General features: G+C 46.3%; 1 protein-coding gene across 2 annotated transcripts in view; it reads right to left on the reverse strand.

Annotated features, from left to right (window-relative positions):
• Positions 1-12,136, reverse strand: part of FARP1 (FERM, ARH/RhoGEF and pleckstrin domain protein 1) — a 576,707-nt gene extending 564,571 nt beyond the window's left edge. For both annotated transcript variants that reach the window (XM_086947879.1, XM_086947877.1), the window contains exon 1: positions 11,714-12,136. The gene's annotated coding sequence lies outside the window, so the exon portion shown is untranslated. The remainder of the gene's footprint in view (positions 1-11,713) is intronic.
• Between the last annotated feature and the right edge of the window lie 3,198 nt (positions 12,137-15,334).

The following is a 15,334-nucleotide window of genomic DNA, read 5'->3' on the forward strand; positions in this document are numbered from 1 at the left end:
TTTTTTTTTTTTAAAGGCACAAGCAGGCTCTTTGGAGCAAGTATACTGCATTCCTCTTTCCTATAAACGCTCACACTTTGAAGTTAGCCTAGAGCAAAATAAAAAGGTTCCCATGTAAACACAGCTTGACATTTTACCTCGGTCTTTGAAAACCTAAAAAAACGAAAGTAAAAAACTTAAAAGCGGACTGTTATTCACTGCAAATCGGAATGCCTTTTCTTCCTCAAGTCTAAATCCTTTCAGTCACCAACAATAAATACAACTTTAAAGCTCAAAAGTAACTGTTACACAAGGTCAGGGGAGGGGCGAAGGAAGGCGCCATCGAGGGTAAAAACAGCCTGCACAAAATATTCGCCTCTTCCTGCATGGGAGTTTTTTTTTTTTTTTGCTCCAACGCGCAATCCTTTCCCAGCATTTATGTGGAGTTACAAAGGCACATCTGTGTACGTTGGAGGGCCAGCCTGACGTGTTTTCTGCTCTAGCAGCAGCTGCGGTTTCTGAGGAAACTAGGCTGATTTTCGAGTCAGGCTGGGAGCTTTTTTTCCCCTCCTTTCTCCAAGAGCCTACGTGCGGGGGAGGGGAGCGGAGGGAAGGGAGCGAGCGAGCGAGCAAGCTGCATTAAAAAAACTCCACGGCTTCTCAGAAAGGGGAGGGCGGAGAGAGAGAACAGGAGCAGCCTGCTGGGAATTTGCCTCGCGCTTTTCTTTCTCAACGGTTCTTGCGTTGTGTTGCAATCTTTGCTTTAAAAAAACATCCATTGTGGAACCGGTTTATTTATACATGTTCGGCTCGTCTTAGGTTCGCAGATAATGAGAGAAACGACCATTCAAATCAGAAAGAAAAGAGACCCCGCTGGCTCAGATGTATCTAACTACCACCAATGTTCTTTTACCTTTTTTTTTTCAATAACATGCTTTTCCAAAAACAAGACGCAAAAACATCCTTCCCATAAAAGGAGCACCGATTTCTATTGGAAGATATCTGGATTATATGCACACTTGGGTTAAACAACAAGCCTTTCACCGTAACACGGCGGGCAGGGGAGGGGGCGGAGAGGGGAGAGGTGCGACACGGCAGGCAGGCAGGGGAGGAGAGTAGGAGGAGGAGGGGGGAGGAGAGTAGGGGAGGCACGGCCTAGCGGCAGGCAGGCAGGGGAGGAGAGGAGGAGGGGGGAGGAGAGTAGGGGAGGCACGGCCTAGCGGCCGTGCAATCAAGTAGTGAGGGGGCGGAGCTGGGGGAGGCTGTGAGAGAGAGTAGGCAAGGCAGGCGGCTGGGGGCATGTGCACGCGCATTTAAGCTCAATGCGCATGCGCATTGAGCTTAAATTTCTCGTGCACTGCAAGGAATCGCCACGATTCCTTGCAGTGTGGATAAAGAGTGGATAAGTGCCAATACTCTCGCCTTGCTCGATGCGCATGCGCATCGACAGGCGAGACCTAAAAAAGTGAGCTAGCAAATGTAAGTCCTCATTTCTATCAGAGGCTTCTTTGTTATCCAAATCGAATGTCTTGAACTTGAAAAGCATCTAATCGAAGTACATTTTTCACATATCTCACATTTAATTTGGGGCTAACACTCTATGAATGCCCTGTTCAAGGTGTAAAGTCCCAAAAAAGACAGCCAAAAGTAAAATCAGGCGAGAGCAAAATTGAACAGGTGTTGACAATACTTCCTTCATCTGCACCAAGCAACGAAGACACTATAACAGCTAGAACATTATTAGTACATACCTCTTAGTGCACGCAGGCTATCCATTAGATCCAGCCTTAAGTCTTTTAACCATTTTTTCTGGCAGGAACCAACCAAGTGGTTTGTCACGGTTCCTGTAATATGTCTTCACCTGCTCATGTCTTTCAGAAAATGATACCACTGCAAACAGGTATTTATTCCAGAATCCATGTTAACTTTAAAACAGCTTAGTGACTCGCTGAAAGAATGATCAAAATGTGAACACCTGCATCAGCAGATTGAGTTACATACTTCTGCAAGATTTTTTTTCTCTCAACTGGCAATGCGCCATTGACACACTTTATCGGTCAACAGAATGGCTGTATGATGGCATGTGATCCCACATATGAACTTTCTTAAATTTACTAGCCAGAGTTGTTTTGCATTCTTTTATTATCAAAGTTTTTTGCATGTATATTAACCTGTTGGTAAGTCAACCCGCGGGACGAAGGCAGATCAAGCACAACATAGACCACTGGATGAAAAAATGCCACACATTCATAAGTTGGGATTGATAGTCCAGCACTGTTTCTTCTGGAAAAATAACCTTAATGCACCAGCCCTGTAAGACACATGTAACTTAGTCTACTGCAAATGTCAATATCCAAAATATATCATTATAATATTATATTCAGGCTTAGAACAGTTGTTCGTTCCACAATTAAAGGCAGTAGTAAAGGGGGATTTATTACCAGTGTTTTCTACACCTCAAAATACTCCCAACTACTCAAAAACCGACCTGTGGGTGGAATTGGCCGGACTTTCTATTTGTCCCAACTGGGCATATTCACAAAGACCTCTCTAAAATGGCCTTTTGTCAGGCTACAAATCCTGGCAGCCAGAAGATGCCTCAATCTATGTGCGAGAGGCAATATCAAGGGTGCTTCAATAGCACTCCACTGGCTACCAGTCGAAGCCAGGACCAAAGTCAAGGTTCTCTGCAATATGCACAAAGCCTTCTGTGAAAAAGCAACAAAAATTTGCAAAACTTAGTACCAGGCAACACCCAAGCCACAAAACTCAGGTTATCGGCTTGTAACACAATCCAGTCACAGTCATTCAGGCGGATGAACGTAGAGCACAGGAATCCAGACAGCACAAGGTTCTAGACAAGGGTATACCCTCAGCCTTACCCCGAGTTCTAATCCAACTCACCCACAAACACTGCAGAAACCCCCAGAAAACTGAATTATTAAGACTCACTCCTGCACTTTGAATAAGCCAAAAGCTTGTGTATAGAATATTATAAAACACCTTAAGTTTATATGTATTTTGTACCTAGTTGAAAGTGCATCCACAGCAACCAGAGATACTGCATATGGTACTTCCACAGATCTGCATGGTCAGCATGCACTCTCTAAACAATGGTGTAGCCATGTGAAGTGATCACCTCATGGAATGATTGTGTACTTAGCAAGAAGAGAACAGGAAATGTGTTCTTAATTGCATGTGCTGTACCAAGTCACTCACAAAAGCTTTTTCTATAGGAGAAATCCTCAATATATCAAACACCTTTATGCAGCAGGTTCAACATAGGCTTTTGTTGTTGCATAGGGACTACCCGAACGCTCCATATCATAGGCTGGCTTTACATTTTTGATTAGCCTTCAACCAATTCGACTTTGCATACGATAATAGTTAAAAACATGAAACTCATTAAAATTTGAATTAAAGGTGCAACCAATTTCAGAGGAGAATAACGCGTACGAGAAGGTGGGGTTTAGAAGAACCCTGGGAACAAAGCAGAGATCTTGAAAGAATATTGCCAGGCGGTATCAAACTATTTCATATTTTTATTTAACACACTTTAGCCAGTAGTCATTGGCACATCACTACAAATATTAAAACTCCCATTACCGGGCATCGAAACTGTGCTATTCTTAAAGAAAGTATACCGTAATCAAATCAGAATTTAAAATGGCTCACAGATGAATAACATATGCGCATAGGAAAGCTTACTGGTCCTCCAGGTATCACTTCAGGACTGGGGTAATTTAAAGTAGAGCTCGGGCACCTGAGAACACTTGTCTTCTAGGTCACACCACAACTACATATACTAGAACACTGCTTCCAGAGTTATCTAGCCGAGGCAATGATTTTGAGGGGGGCAATAGTTTAAAGTAGATACAGACCAAAAGAAAGCACAGATAAACTACGTTTACAATCAATTTTAAAATAGCCTCCACCACCCAAGAGCCTAAGGGTTTAGTTGCATTAAATTAGGAAATCGGGTTTTAGCGGTCATACTATTGGCAGAAGAGACGTCACTGCACCGCAAAAAGTAAAACATGTAGAACAAATTTGCAAACAACGTGATCAGAGATCAATCAAACTTTTAAAACGGTAGTCATTTAAAACATAACATTGGCTTGCAGAAATATTTTATTTCCGGGAATGGGTTTTAGACATATTTAACTCTAAATAGTCACCTAGTTTAACAATTTTTTTTTATTATTTTATGTTGGCTCTGCGCCAGCTGTAAGTGGATGCAGAACAGCGAGGTTATTCTTCAATTTGTACTTTAGGCTTGTAGTGGAACAAAGGCCCACAGATTCCAGTACTACATAAACATGCCAGTCATTCAATGCACATATGCCTGGCTTAGGCAGAATTACCATATCTGGTATGACCTTGGAATATTTAGCGTTCTAAAGATCGTTTTTTAATACACTTATTGGAAGGATGTGGTATTTCTTAAATGACACCTGTCTTAGACTCTCAAGAGCCCATGTCTCTCAGGTTGTACAGTCACGAACCCCGTGGCATAGTCTCCCTGTGCTGCACTGCTACTTTTTCAGTATTTTCCAATGTGCCCTGTATGTTTCCTGCCCAGGACACTCATATCCGGAGTTCCCTGGTAGGGGGTCTGCAAGATTTTGTTAGCAAGTTTCTCACCAGCAGAGTGCTCAACTCTGCTGGAAATGGGGTTCATCCAAAGTGGTACTTACTCTCTCTAACATGTCCTCAAGTCCAGGCCATGACACGAGTAAAGATAGTTGACAGCTGATTTCATATTGATGGCAGGCCTTTCAATCTGCACTCTACATTAGTGTGGAGGCCTTGTAACTCAGTGTACTCACCCACGACTAGAGAAGAGAGAGAGTTGTCTTTGTGGTGTACATAAGAGTACAAGGTACACCAGGTGGTGGGTATCTCAAAGTATGTTCAAGCCCAAGAAGTTGGGTCACACGGAACTGGTGAAGGTAGCCGTTTAATATCTCTCTTCTGCTCCCCCCTCCACCTTCCCCGCCAATCACACACCCTAAGGAACCCAGACAGCTTCTTGTGTGTCTGGTTGATGCACAAAATTGTCTACTAGTGGTTCAGATGTGTCGGAGCAGGTCAGCCTACGCCTGGAAGATGTAGTATCTTATAGGGAAAACTAAGATTGCCAATATAGTCTTCATAGGTCATCTCCCCATGCCTGTGTTACCAATCCCTTCTGTGTTTACATGCACTCACCCTCCTCCCTTCATTAGTGAATGCAGACCATGTCTCAGTTTCCTTACAGGGGCACTAGGTTCAAACTTTATGTGAAGCCCTACTAAATATAGAAAAGCCCACAACGTCACAGCCTGAAGTCCACCTCTTCTGCAAAGGTCTAGCTTCAGACACCGCAAGGATGACTAGTCATCGAGATACTTTGCTCCTTTTATCATGGTGCAATGGGCCACATTCTCTGCATCCACCATTCTGCCTTCTTACCCCTTTGAACATTTCACAATGGGCTACACACTATTTGTTGGCTTGATGCATGGGCAACAGACATGGGGCAGCCACATGATGCAGGCTCGGTGCTTTCATCCGGACAATCCTATTAGCTCCAAAGAAGGGGAACATCTTTTCCAGCAGTTTCATGTTTTAAGTTAAGTTCTGCCAGTTTCTTTGTGCCATGGTGAACACATGACACAAATGAAAGAAACCAAAATAAACTAAATACTTTACTCTCGAGTCACAAAGAGTTTGCTATGACTTACTCTTGTAGAAGTCCTGAATTCATTAAGTAGGCCATGCTCAATCTTGGCTCATTTCTGACATTTCTGAATAAATCAGTGGCACCCTAGGAGTAAGTCACACTAACTCATGCACAAGCCTTTGTGCATCGGGTACTCGGTATGGTGAACTGCCAAAGTGATTTTGCAGCCACATACACAGCAGAGAATATAATACAAGTAGAAGAGAAGAAGAAGCCTTGCGGCTAGAGCTGCCGACCTTGGAACTGGCCAATCCGGTTTGAATCCCACCCTTGGCTCATGCCCTGTGACTTAACTCATCACTTAATCTCCCCGCGCCTATCAAAGTGGCCCAATTTGTAGCCCAGTCAGGTTCTCTTGTAAAGCCCTCGGGGCAACTTGGCGTTGTATAAAACCTTTTTTTTTTTTACACTAAGAGACACGTGGAGAATAGGAAGCTTAAATTTTGTGGAGAAAGTGTGACAGTTCTCCACAAAGTGGGCCTCTGCTGACACTGGCATCGATTTGACGGAGTATGCATGCAAAGCACTTGTCCTAACATAACAATCACGACGGCCTGCAGAGGCGAGGATTCCGACAACCTGCCTGAAAGCACTCGATGCACATAAAACACACCGACAGCAGCCCTCTCTTTCGCCATTAACAGGAGAGGAATGTGCCTGAGGGAGAGGAGGCCGGGGTATTCCATGAGAATGCTATGTGTGGAAAGGAAAAGGGAGGAGAGAATAAAAAGATGCAAAGAAAGAATAAGAGGGGAAAATAGAGGAAAATGGACAAAGAAAGAGAGGAAAGTGGGAAATAAAGAGACACAAAAGGGACGAGGAAGAGACATGTGAAATAGAACGGCAGCAGAAAACATTGGGCTTAGAAAGGAAGAGTGAAAGGAAAGAGATAAAATGAGATGGGAAACAAAAAAAATCATCAAAATGTGAGGACAAAAAATAGGTTCCCTACTGCAAAAAAACGCTGAAAAGTAGTTCACCGACGACGACACGAGTTTGTCACAGTGCGTGGCCCAAACAAACAAAAAAAAAACATTCTCAGTCGAGTTGCTATTGCTCCATTATTATGCAGTCGACTTAAATCATTTTTAAAATGCACACATCTACAGCATGCACAGCTGTGCAGCAAAGTCACGGAATAGATGACTAATTACCAGGAAAGCACATGCATGGCCTGCAAGACCGTCTGGGGTCAGGAATGTGGGAGGCCCGGCTCTGTGATCACAAGCCTGGCGGAGTGAAAGGCCGGGTGCATTCAGCGCTCAGTGACCTGTCTTTAGAGGGGCGAACAAGTGCCCGCCCGTCTGCTGGAGCCTGAGCAGGTAGGACGCCCGCCCCTCCCCCGCGAGACAAGGCCGCAGGCTACTCGAACTGCTTCCAGTCAGGGGGTGGGGGGAGGGTGCCAGCTACACTACTTCTCAGGGCGTTAGAGGGTCTCAGACCCAGCGAAATCTCGGACAACGGGTGCAAGAGGTATCTAACGCCAACAGTGTCTCCACTCAGACAGGTGGTACCCGAGCACTGCCCAAACGGAGGTCAACGTCTGAAGGATGCATCCCTAAACCAAAGATCAGGTAGGGGCTAACTCAGGTGCTGGCTTCGGGGTGAGGAGCCCTCCAATGAAATCTGAAAAACCCTGCAAGCTCCAGAATGTCCAGAACTCTGCAGCCAGACTGGCCCACAACCTCCCCGGGGACAGCAACATCCCTCAACACCTCTGCGAACTCCACCAGCTCCCAGCAGACTGAAGAATAAACTTCAAACTTCTCACCCATTCTTACAGGGCCCTCCACAATGCTGGAACATACCTGAAAAGCCGCCTCTCCTTCCCCGCACCCAAGACACCTCGGCTCCATCCAGCTCGCCCTGGCCAATGTCGCACGGATCCGCAAGACCAGAACCGGAGGAAAGTCCTTATCCTTCCTTGCTGCCAAGACCTGGAACACCATACCCCTCCACCTCAGACTATCTCCCACGCTACCCCAGTTCATGAAGGACCTCAAGACCTGGCTCTTCCATTGACCCCAGCACTTAGACGGATCTGCTGCCCACCTCCACCCAGCACCTTGAGACCCTCCCGAGTGAGTAGTTGCGCTTTACCAACCTTTGATTGATTGATTGGTATGAGGTCTTTTTCTAAGGGTCTAAAAAGGTGCACGAATCACCCCTCAAAGAATCACTAACAGGATAGATAGCGTGTGTGGGAGCAGCGAGGTTTGAGGGGGTTCAGAAAAATAAAGCTTAGGGATGCATTAGATTAAATTAGGGAAAGCAGGCATAAATCTCACGCAAGAAAAACCTTGTGTCATTTACTGCTCCATACTGATCTGCATGTATGCACTAGTACATGCAGGGGTGGCGCAGCGGAATGATGAAGACACCCATACACACTCCACAAAACGAGGTCCAAGAATAATTTCTATATTTTCCCTTGTATTGCAGCCTCAAGCAGGACTTTTCAAAAAGACCTGGAAATATCTGGGATGGAGGTGGTGGAGGAGATACACTGACGTGCAAGGTCAAGAGAACTAAATTGTTTGGTAGGTGAATATAAAACCACAGGCCTGTCTGTCAGCAATGATTTGCTGAAGAGGGCCACAAGCCATAGGGGATCTTTTATGCTGTGAAAAATTTGTATGGTGCTGGAAAGTAAGATGGAAGTAGGGGTTTAGAAGACACTTGTGGGATATTTGTAAAGCGCACTGTTACTCTAACCGAGTGTCCTGGCGCTGTAGACCGCTGGGGAACCCGTCCTGGTTTTCCCTGTGAGATGGTCCCTTACTGGGTATCTCCAGGGTGAAACCAGGCATCCCTGGCGTCTGTGGGGGGCCGTTGTAGAGATGAGACAAGCTTAATGCCCAGAGTTACCGAGTGTGTTCCCAGGTCAGAGTAGGCACTGAGGTGAGAATTATCGAGTCCGTTGACCCTTGGTCCACGACCCTGCCGCGTCGGGAATTGAACCCTGGTCCCGGGCCGTTCTCTGCTTACAGGTCTGCCGCCTCTAACCAGTGAGCCACACCTCTCCACTTGAGGCTTTGGTGTTCCTCGTGTGTAAACCTGAACGCTCATGTCGCCTTGCCTTGATCCTCAACGCGACACGAGAATCTACTTTACCAAGTGACCTTAAGGTGGGCCAGGAATTTCTCCATCCTAAAACAGTCATGTCTATATAAGAGTTGGCACTCACTCACCTATCCAACTTTCTTCCTTCAATCCACCTCAACCACCACTCTTCCATAACCATCTTCAGGGACATCTCACCAGCTTTCCACACTGTTTATCACCACACTATGCTCACGATTTTCTCCTCCACAGATGCAATGGGCTCTACCCTGAAAAGATAAGACTACCTGCAACTTCAACCACACTGCCTCAGCCTCTTGGTGCTGTTCCCTCTCCTTGCCCGCCAGATTCCCAGAAGGTGTTCCCTAGGGATCCCTCCTGGGCGCTCCTCTATGATGACCTCCTCTCGTCCTTTGGTGTATCTTCCAACTCGAAGTAGATGATAGTACTTTCCTGTCTCTCCACAGATGCTCATATTCCCTCACCATTTGTGAATGGCTGTGTGCTGTTCAATTACTCCATGAAGATGGAGTCCACCATCTCCACCTGCTACCAAGGACTGACTATTAAAAGAGCTTCGCCAGCACTTCCTGTTCCACATTGCTGCACAATTTATAAATGCACTAGTTATGGGCAAGTGGATCTTTTGTAACGTATTAGTTAGACTCCACCAGTACCACTCTTCACCTTAAAGTCAGTAATGTAGTCAGTAGGCCTCCTTAAACTCCACGTCTCTCACCTTTCGACATAGATACCAAGGTGGGTGGTTCTCAGCCTAGAAAAGGGCTGGTGTAAATAAACTCCCCAGGTTCGTCTTGCACCACCTTTTTGCTCTGCTAGCCTGCAGACCCTTCCCTATGCCCTTCCGTCTCATTGAGGTTCAGTGGTCTTCCCAGTAACGACCCTCCGATAGATACCCCTACCTTGAACTCTTTAAATGTGCCCTAAAAGCAAATTTCATGTAAACAGAAAACATTGCTTACTGTCAGATTTACATTTTCCCCAACCCTTCCCCATTTTGGGAAAGTGCCGCAGACACATCTTTAAAGAACACTACACCTAACGAAGTGACCGATAGACCACCTCCACTTTCACAAACCTGCTTCACCTCCAATTACTCATTGACTGTATCCTTGCCTCTGACCCTAAATAGGGCTCACCTTCCTTTTGGCAATGTGTGCGCTTTACAAATACCTGATCCATTGTCACCCGTAGCACATTAATTACCCTCTCCACATTTGTCAGCGTCCGAGTTATTCCTAAATTTGCAGCCTATATTTTGTGTGTGATCACTCTAATCGTAATGATGCACCTTCAAACTGACATCCTTACCCACCCATCTGATGTAACCAAGAGCCTTTCATTTAATAAATTCAACATTCGAAACTAAGCACAGCACATCTGGTAGAAGGCCTACAAATTACAAAAATACATATTGTACAGCAGCATTCCAAATGTGTCTTTGCCCTTTAAATTAAATAAAACCAAAACCATCCAGTGGTTTTACAGACCCCCCGCAGCCCTCTCAAATTGACCAAAAACTACCAAGAAACAAAGCCTTAATTTCATAAATATGACAAGCGCCGCCTAGTGTACAAACCTGACACGAGGCGCTGTCACAGCACAACGGAACTATTCATGCCTCGGTATGCGACCGAAAAACTCAGTTAACCGTTCATAGGGACACATTATTAAATTCCAAAACACGAGTTTCTCAGAATCTTAGAGATGGGCGTGGCCAATCGGCTTCATGAGCGTGTCTTTGTAGAAGCATAGTGTAACTAAATAACTATATATTCATCGTAATCGCCTTCTGCTTATACAAAAGAGCTTTCATCCCCGCTCTCCAAGCCCCCCTCCATCTCATATGGCACATACCACCGCACGGCCTATGTAAAACACGCAGCTGAGAAAATAGCTACCCTGTCATGTCACCAATGGTAAATATAGCCCCATCAACAGTTAACCCACCTATGTCTCACCCTGTATAATGTACATGCCGACATCTGGCCATTGTATTTATTTGCCCCTTGACTTTTTAGGGAAACAAGTAGTAAAATAAAAGTTGATAGATGTCACTTTTGTGTGATAAAAAGTGTCCGAGTGACCCAAGAATGGGGGGCTTCGCATTCAAGGGTCGTAGTTCTCCTGGCTGGTTGGGGCTGAGTAACAATTAAACCTAGAAGTCGCAGTCTGGACAGTTTTCCCACTCTGGTGTAAATTACACTTTAACGGTTTCAAGTGGGTTCTGTCCCACCCAGTTGTACAGGATGTATTTTGGGACACTGAACAGATGTGTTCCCCAAGAAAAGCGACTTGTTAAAAAAAAATACAATCTACAACTAACGTGCACCAATAGACATTCCCACATATATCATAAGACTGTAAAAGTACACCCCTGCCCTTTCCACGGACTCTTGGCGCTGTAACTGGGATTTTGTGTTCACGACAGCGGATTATATGCCGAAGAATCTCAGGTTCCACGAAATTCACCCAATGAAACATACCACATGAACAGTCATTGTGTACACTTTTATAGCGCCAACCTAGCCAATGGCATTAGAGCGCTTTACAAAAGAACCAGACTACACATTAAGCATACTTTTCACTCACACAACTTGACACCCCCGGCTCTACATTCACAGCCAGGGATGAGATATGCAGTGCGCATCCCCCTTGTCACAACTACGCGCCTGGATTCCTGTCATCAAGAGCACACTGCAGTGAAGGACGCCCCGCACTGTGATCCTGCGGCGACAGGACGGATGCGGGAATCTGGTGCCCTCTGAAGTGCCCACCGGTCCCCACTCTGCCCGCCTGGCACCCGGCAGCCGGACGGAGTCAGGCTCATGCCCTCCCGGTGCAGTCTCCCGGTGTCTGAGGCTTCAGTGCTGCCGCGCATCCCTCCCCCTCCCCCGCCACATTGTTCCGCCGCCGCCTCCTTACCCTCCGGAGCGGCGCTCTCCAGTCTCCCCGGCGGGTCCCGCGCGTCGCTCGGCGGCCTCGAGCCCTCGCCTTTGTCCCGGCGCAGCTCCCCTCACGAGTCGCAGAGTGCAATCCCTCACATGGAGCGGCGGAAGGGGGCAGCGTCGGGGCCTCCCGGGCTGAGCTGCCGCCGCCTCCTCAGAGCCTGTTCACCCCGCCGCAGCCAGCAGTGACGCCGCCCGCTCCATTCAGCGGGACGGTGCTTTCGATCCGCCCCGTCATATTATTCAGCAGTGATCCGGCCTCCTTCGTTAGCATACCACACCTCCTCCGGAGAGTCGGCGTTAAAGCGGCAGGGCTAGCAAGCAGTGTGAGATATTTTGCAAGCCCATATTCTCTTCAGGCGTATCAATGTTAAAAGGCAGAAGTCCTGATTTTGTCTATATTGTACAGTGCGGAGCCAGGAACGCTACGTGTGTGACCCGCCCCTCCCCATTCACCCCCTAAACTGAAACTCTGCCTCTAACCCGGCTGATCTATTATCCTCTCACAGGAGGCGGCGGTTTACTGAGGGATGCGGCTGCTTTCTGACCTTGCCGAGCTGCCATGGGAAATTCCCGAAGCCTTAGCCAATATAATCATTGACCGGCTAGCTTTACTTGCTCTTGATGTATTAAACTCCACTTACATTGAATTATATATATATATATATATATATATATATATATATATATATATATATATATATATATATATATATATATATATATATATATAATTCCAAAGATGTATGCATTGGACTGGAGTACCAATGTGCCAAGGGCCGTACATTGAAAGTAAGGAAAATGGGAGACCCATTGCAGGAAGCTGGCTCTGTATTTACTATACCAAAGTAGGGTAAAGTATGCACAGAGTCCAGTGGCTCCCCAGATGGTTTACAGAGGTTAAAGTAGATACCTTATTCTCTTTTGCAGTAGTGTGGTTGAGCAGTCTGGATTATCAGAGGGATGTGTTAAGAATCTGTTGTACACACTCAGGCAAGAAATGATTACACACACTCAAATACTGAATCCAAGAGCAATTATTTTTGTTTTAAAATATCACTTTGTTACTTTAATTTATGAAACCAAGAGAAACTTAGTTGCAGGTAAGTACTAGTTTTAGAATAGCAATACTTTTCAGGTACAGTGAAAATATATTTGTAAAGGCAAAAAAGTATGTTACGGTGATACAGAAAATACTTTGTGGTGTCAACTAACAAAAGCAGTAACCTAGCAAAGTGAAAGGTAGACAGTGCAATTAGCAAGAAAGGCAATGCAATCCTACGGGAGGAAAACAATTATGTGCATTAACGGGTAAGTACTCGACTTACTCTTCCAGTCTTTGGGGGTTCGGACTAACACTGTGCAAGGGTCAGATCAAGGTAGGTATAGCACCACCAGCGGCACTGGAGCGGCCCAGTGCAGAGGTCACTGGGCCTATTGTGAGTCAGTGGAGACTGGGGGCACCCACAAGTGCTGCTGGTTGCAGATAAATACCCACAGTTTCAGGGCACAGGCCCCCGGGGGTTAAAGCAAGCATGGGGGGCCATCAGGCAGCACCAACCATACACCTCCAGCGGCACAGGGCCGGTAGGGTGCAAATCAGCAATGGGCGCCAAATGCAAGTGAATGGGAATTTCGGTCACACAAAGGCGCTGCAAGCTCGGACCATGAGGCTGGATGAAGGTGACCAACCGCTGAGCAGGTAAGTAGACCGTGTCAGTGGATGCCTGGGCACTGTTGGCTGGGTTCCCCAAAGTCAGGGGGCTGAGGATGGAGGTGTGTCCTTAGGTGTTGGATTGTCTTTACCAGAGCCGGTCGCAGTCATACGGCTGCAGACGTCTTCGTGGAGTCCAGGAGAGGTCTGCCATCCATTATCTCAAGGTCAGGATCACTGGGGAGACTTCTCTGGACAGATGAGCTACCCAGACTCGGGCCGTGGGCGTCAGGTGCAGAGTGGGCAGGGATCGCGGTTCCAGCTGAATCTGAAGCTGGTCAGTCATCACCTTCAGGCTTTGCTGCACTGCGTCTTCTTCGTAGGTTGCAGGAATCGGAGGATCAAGGTCAGGGGTGACCCTAAATAATGAATTTATAGGCATTACTGGTCCTGGCAGGTAGTAGCCAATGGGCTACTTCCCTTCAGGGTGACTACACCCTTAGTATGTCCCCTCCCTCTGGGGAGGCGGCATTCTGTAATCCTTTTAGCTAAAATCATTCTATCCAACTTGAAGGATTTTCTAAGGAAGGGGTCATTTCAGCTCGGTGCACCTTTGGTGTGGTTCTGGCTAAGAGGGGACACACCTCTCCTGACTATTAATTTTCCCGCCGACCTTGCCGACAAAAGTGGGTCTTGGTCAAGGGGGCACGCATCTCCACTAGCTGGAGAGGCCCTGTATAGTATAACAAAGGGCAGGAAACCTTTGAGGCTCATCGCTCTGAATGCTGTTCCTGTTTGAGGGTAATTGAGAAGCACCTCCACCTCAAGCAGGCTTTGTTTCTGAGTCACAAGAGCACAAGGGCTCCCACCTCAGGGAAGTCAGAAACATGTCTGAGTGTGGCAGGCTGATGCAGACCAGTGAGCAGGATACAAGGGAGTTGGCAGTTTTTCAGGTGGGCATCTCTAAGATGCCCTCCGAGTGCATTTTGTAATAAATCCAGCACTGTCATCAGTGTTGGTTTATTATGCTGAAAAGTTTGATACCAAACTTCTTAGCATTCAGTAAAGCCATCATGGAGCTGTGGATTTCCTAACGACAAACTCGCAGCACATGTACTCAATATGGCTTTACTCCACTTACAATGTCTAAGAATGGACTTAGACACTGTAGGGGCATATTGCTCATGCAGCTATGCCCCCGCCTGTGGTATAGTTCACCCAACCTTAGGGCTGTGAGGCCTGCTAGAGGGGTGACTTACCTATGCCACAGGCAGTGTTTTGTGAGCATTACACACAGGGCATGTATGCTGGGCCTAGATTATAAAAGACCATGTCAGCTTATACACAGGGATGTGTGCCATGTTGCCTTTTAGGTTTTGTCTGCACCAAAACACACAATCTGCAATGGCAGTGTGTATGTGTTTGGAGGCGGGGTCTCTGAGGGTGGCACAATACATGCTGCAGCCCTTAGAGACCTTGGTACCAGTGGTAACTTTTTACAAGGGACTTATATAAGGGCCAGAGGTGCGCCAATTGTGGGAACAAAGGTACAGTTTAAGGGAAGAACATGGTCACTGGGAAACTGATTAGCAGGGACCAAGTGTACATTCAGTCAAAGTACATCAGGCACAAAGTGGGGGGCAAACATGCAAATAGAAGCTCTTTCCTACAGACATCCCTTGGTAGTAAAACAGCTTTAATTGTTTGCAATAAACATCATGTACCCTAGTGCCCCTGCACATGCTACACTATTGATAGTGGATTATGGATTTATCATGGAGTTGCAAATTTACAAATGTATTTAGTTTCCATTTTTGTGACTGCCAACATGACCCAAGGGCATTAGAACACTATGCAAGAGAACAAAAATTCAAAAAAGGATACATATATGAAAAGTGTTTTGTAAGCCTAATAGCGCTGGCTCAGTTTGACCATTGAGCTCAG

The sequence above is a fragment of the Lissotriton vulgaris genome (assembly GCF_964263255.1).
Source record: "Lissotriton vulgaris chromosome 8 unlocalized genomic scaffold, aLisVul1.2 SUPER_8_unloc_1, whole genome shotgun sequence".
Classification (NCBI taxonomy): domain Eukaryota; kingdom Metazoa; phylum Chordata; class Amphibia; order Caudata; family Salamandridae; genus Lissotriton; species Lissotriton vulgaris.